We start from the raw sequence: 6,000 nt of genomic DNA, 5'->3' as shown, positions 1-6,000 counted from the left end.
CAAGATGATGCCTATCAGTAGTGGGACACAATAACCAATGAGGTGCAGCCAGATCAAATAACCTGAGACTTCTTCCTTGCAGAATTCAGAAAGAAGTATGTGGGCAGTGTAGATTTGAAAGAAAGAAGAAGAGAATTCATCAGTTTGAGGCAGAAGCAGTTGTCAATGGTGAAGTATGAAAGAGAGTTCGTCAGATTGAGCCGTTATAGAAGAGAAATAGTCCTCAATGAGGCTAAGAGGTGTAGGAGGTTTGAAGAAGGGCTGAATGACAACATCAAGATAATGATTACAGCTTTAGGGATTACAGACTTTACAAAGTTAGTTAAAGCTACACTGAAGGTTAAAAAATTCAGAATTAATGAGCAGAACAGAAAGGATAGACAACAGAAGAGAGGTACGAGTCAGACTAGTGCACCTTCTACTCCTAGTAAGAAGTTTAAGGGTCCTCATACTTAGAGTTTTAGTTAGCCACAAGGTCAGGGCCAGTCCCAAAGGCCAAGATCTTTGTTCACACTGAGGAGAGGCCAGTCCACACCTTCAGTGGGCAGCTCTCCAGGGACAGTGTTCAGGGGACAGCCCCAGCAGTCTCTTTAGCTTGTCCACACTGCCAAAGGTGGCATAAGGGGGAATGTTGGTGAGTGACAAGGGGTTGCTTTCGGTGTGGGTCTATAGAACATCAGATCAAAGATTGTCCACAGAGGACTGTTACAGCTGCTCCAGCACAAGTAAACAGGCCTGCCCCTACAGCTCAAAGGGGTAGTAGAAGGCCCGGTAAATCTGATGTAGTTGGTACATCATAGAGGCTAGCATTAGAGTCAGCTGAGAGGCCAGAGGAAAGAGTACCAGTTAGAGCATATGCCATGAGGGCTCAAGAGGACCAGGACGCTTTGGACATCATCAGGGGTATGTTTTCCCTCTACAACATATCTATGCATGCATTGGTGGATCCAGGATCAACCCACTCATATATGCAGATCAAGCTACCCATAGAAAGGGGAATGCAAGTAGAAGAAAATGACCAAGACATTCTGGTTACTAACCCACTAGGCCACAGTGTGGTAGTGAATAAAGTGCATAAAGGTTGCCCATTAAGGATTCAGAGGAATGAGTTCTCGGCAGACCTGATTGAATTGCCTTCCCATGAGCTTGACGTGATTTTGGATATGGATTGGTTGTCACATCATCAGGCAATAGTAGATTGTAAATTGAAGAGGATTTCTCTGAAAACATCTGAGAATGAAGAGATAACAGTTGTGGGTGAAAGGACAGATTTCTTGTCCAATGTCATCTCAGCCACTGCTGTAAGAAAATTGATGAGAAAAGGCAGTGAAGCCTATTTGGCACATGTAGTTGATACCAGAAAGGCTAGATCTAGTCTCCATGACATTCCCATTGTGAGTGACTTCCCTGATGTGTTCCCTGAGGAATTGCTTAATTTGCCACCAGAAAGGGAAGTTAAATTTGCCATTGAGGTATTACCAGGTACAACACCAATTTCTATTGCTCCTTATAGGATGGCACCTATTGAATTGAAGGAGTTGAAAATCCAGTTGCAGGAGTTACTGGATAAGGGGTTCATACGCCCCAGTGTGTCACTGTGGGGAGCTCTGGTGCTGTTTGTGAAAAAGAAAGATGGGACTTTGAGATTATGCATTGACTACCAGCAGTTAAATAAAGTAATAGTGAAGAATAAGTACCCGTTGCTTAGAATTAATGATCTGTTTGATCAATTAAAGGGAGGAGGCGTATTTTCTAAGATTGATCTTAGGTCAGGGTATCATTAGCTGAAGGTAAAGGATGTAGATGTGCCTGAGACTGCATTCAGAACCCGGTATGGGCACTATGAATTCCTGGTGATGCCTTTGGTTTGACAAATGTACCAGCAGCTTTCATGGACCTTATGAACTGTATCTTCCATCCATACTTAGATCAATTTGTTGTGGTCTTCATTGATAATATATTAGTGTATTATAAGAACAAAGAAGAACATGATGAGCATTTGAGGATTGTTTTGCAAACTCTATGAGAGAAGAAACTGTATGCTAAGTTATCCAAGTGTGACTTCTGGTTAAGTGAGATCTCCTTTCTTAGACACATAGTATCAGCTGATGGGATTAGAGTGGATCCCAAGAAAATTGAATCAGTGATGGAATAGAAGCCTTCCAGAAATACAACTGAGGTCAGAAGCTTCTTAGGGCTAGCCGGTTATTATAGGAGGTTGATACACTTGTATTATGTAGATATTTTTAAGTACATTTGTATAATATTTCATAGAGTTTAGAATAGTAATCTCATGCATAACCATTAATTTTTTTAACTTCTGTAAATTCCATTGTCAAGCTCTAAATTCTATGTTTTCTGCATCATTTCAGGTATTTGAGTGAAGTCCCAGGGCATAGGAGTGCGGAAGGAAACTTAGAAAGGCCAAAGGATTGAGAAAAGCTACTGATACAAAGTATATGGGTCGTGTAAGCAAAGCTACAGATCCGTGTAACCTACTACCAGAAGAAAGTTAGAGAGCCAAAGAAGAAGCAAAAGTACATGGGTCGTGTAATTAGACCCGTGTAAGTCTTTGCCAGGCACAAGCTTGAAGAATTCTCCAAAAACAGAAGAACACGGGTCATGTAACCAGACTCGTGTACCCAGTGTGGACCCGTGTAAACTCCTGTGCCAATGCAAGACACAACCATTTAGCTCCAGTAAGTTACATGGCTCGGGGACGTGTAGTGACACACTGGCCGTGTACCATGCAGCAGCTAGTTTCCTAATATGAATTCCAGCTCTTGTTTACACACTCCAAACAGACTCCTAATGGTTTTGGGATTCTAAAGACCTAACCTTAGACCAGTTATTATAAATAGAAGTAGAAAACGATAATAGAGGGGGCTCTTCTTTCAGTTTAACCTTTTTGCAGAGCTTTTTAGAGTTTTTCAGAAGGGTTTTCACTTTCCATACTTGCATCCTTCACAGCCGTCTTGAAGAATAAAACACCAGCACATAAGGGAAATCCTCAGCCAAAGTTCCACAAGGATCAAGACTACAATCATTCCTCTTTGGTTCTTTTATTTTATTTTCTCCATGTTTGTGGAACTCATCATGAGTGAGTAATTCCTTTATTCTAAAATTAGGAGAGTAACATTTGCAATTGTTATTATGGATAAATATTGAGTTTTGTTTATTGGATTTGAGTTTAGTTCTTTAATTCAACTTCTTGTGATCTTAATGCATGCTATGTGTTGGTACCCACTTAGTATTTATTGTAAATATTAATTAAAGGACTGAAAGATGAAATTAATATTAGAAAATCGAGATATTAAATCTAAGAAATTTGACCTATAGATAGGCTAACACTTTTTTGGAATTCCAAAATTAATCATAGATCTTAAAGGGTTTTAATTAATTTGATCACCATGAAAGTAGGGTTTAGGTTAATTAAAATACACCTTAAGTTACTTGAGAGAGGACTTAGGATATCTTAGGATTAATTTCCATCAAAGCAATTATTCTCAATCCGATGAATAAATAAGATTAAAAACCATAGTAAGGTTACAGTGTGAAATCTTAATTCTGGAATTGTTTTTATAAATAGTTTAATTCAAAAACTACTTTTACCATCTAAAATAGGTTTAACTCATTCTTCATCTATATTCGGTAGCCTAAACAGTCAAAATTGCCGTGTAGCTTGGTACTTACTAATTAAATTCCTCATGGGAATGATACTTCACTCATCACTTTATTACTTGTTAGCAATTCGTGTACTTACGGTGGTTGATAATGTCACACCTTACCCCTCCGTAGGGCATAACATGATCCTGTAGTATACCTAATGAATTACCAAATTTCATCTACTGATAACCCATTAAATACACTACTAGGGATTTTAAACCTTTTCTTATTTCTTTTTACAGTGGTGAGCACTTTTGACAGGTGTTAAATTTTTTTTTTTTTTTAACTGAAGTGAAACCAATAACAAATTTGAAGTATCAGTAATTTCTGTAAAAATTTCGGTAGATTGCTGTCTGTATTTTGAACAAAACAGTTCTTCAAAAACCTGTAAAAAGCACTTCTAATATGTTTGTCCAATCCCAAACTCCAATATGGCTCAACACAATTCAATTTTCTCAATATTTGTCAAACTCAATTCAACATCAATTTTCAGTATTTCCAAAAATAGACTACAAAATGACTGAGTAGTTCAAAAGCTGAGATAAGAGAAATATATTACAACTTTAGTTTACAACTGCTCAAGACCAAATATAATATATACATACAGTGCACATACATTACAACAAAAATTACAAAAAGGTGGTATACTCAATATACCCGGCAAAATTCCAAAATGTAGCACAAGCAGCCTACTCTGCTGCTCTGTCTGTCTGTCTACTTGCGACAGCAATGAAAAAGCTATCGCTGAGCCAATGTCTCAGTGGTATACAACATTAAGAAAATGCAATTTAAAACCATAAACCATAAATCATATAAACTGTGGATACTTAAAATCATAGTTAAATTCAAAAGACAGAGAATGTCATAAAGAATTAAACTCCATTTCACAATGTCTCAATGAATATCAATAAATCACACACACAGTTTAATCATATTTCCAAAGTCCAATTCGTCCTAAAAGCCAATGGCTAACGAGGAATAACATAGCTAGCTAGCAATTATATGAGTACTCATCCTATTCGTCCTCAACTGGCACACACCTCAACACTTCAGCCAAAGAGGGAATTCAAAGCCAATTCGTCCCACTAGACAAGCTAGCGAGGAATTTAATCAATATACATGATAGTTGTGGTTTCATACCATTTGCAATATTTTTCAAGCAATAAGTATCCATCAAATATCGTTCAAACAAATTTTCCACAATTTAAGCAATAACATACAAATTGTCATAATTTATTTCAATTAAAAATTCAAAAGAAATAACTGTTGTACACAAACCTCTAAAGAGTAACCTCTTGGCCTTGACTTAGTGTTTCTTTCCCCTTCCCTAAGTCTTTGCTAACTGAAACACACAATTTAAAGTATTTCAGTACTCAGTTAAATTGTTTCTAACAATAAGGTTCAATAATTAAATTTATTTAATACTATTATTTTTATTAGTCAACCTATAATGTTGACCTTTGATGCACTCTAGGGGAATAAATTTTAATGTTACCAATATGTCACTTTTTATAGTCCTTTAGTGTTGGTATATGTTACTAATTTCATTTTCAAGTGTATTGCATTTTATTGCAATTTATCTGATTTTGGTATGCTATTTTGACCTAGTCGAATTACCTAGTTTTCTTAGTTTTTGGATTCTAGTCAGAATTACAAACTTGTAGGTCTATGTCTTATTGAACTTTTGCCACAAATTTTAGGTCATTTGGAGTTTACTAGACCAAGTTATGGTCATTTTACTAATGCTAGACAGGTTGCACTAAAATGGCAAACTTAGGTCATTTTTAGGTCATTTTCGATTCTGGCAGTTTTTATACCCGAACTTGTACAAGCATTTTGACTTGCTTATGGTCATTTCTGAGTTTGTGATCTCTACAAAAGATGTATCCCTATGTCTAAGCTTTCCAACCATATAAATTTCAGGTCATTTGGACCTGTTTTAAGTGAGTTATGGCCAAAATACTGACTGTTATTCAAATGGTCAATTTTTCAGGTTTGCAATGTCACCAATCTAGATTTGGTCAATTTTCATGTCACTTTCTGGACAGAATTTACGTAGGCTTTCCAACATGAAAGTTGGCACATTTTGTGCCTAGTTTCACCTCCAATTGGCCTCATTCCAATTGGAGTCACACACTTAGGGCTATAGGCTCATTTACATACTGCCCCTTTACATGTCTCTCAAACACCAATCCAAATACACATTAACCTTGTTATAAGTCCACTTCTCTACCAAATTTTGAATTGGTACTAACCATAACCACTCAACAAAACATCATATTTAGGTTAACTTGGGCAGAATATAACAACTCACAATACATCAATTACAACTTA

This window comes from Hevea brasiliensis, chromosome 17 (assembly GCF_030052815.1).
Source record: "Hevea brasiliensis isolate MT/VB/25A 57/8 chromosome 17, ASM3005281v1, whole genome shotgun sequence".
In the NCBI taxonomy this organism is placed as follows: domain Eukaryota; kingdom Viridiplantae; phylum Streptophyta; class Magnoliopsida; order Malpighiales; family Euphorbiaceae; genus Hevea; species Hevea brasiliensis.
The sequence above is the reverse complement of the archived record's forward strand: the minus strand, read 5'-3'. Positions refer to the sequence as shown.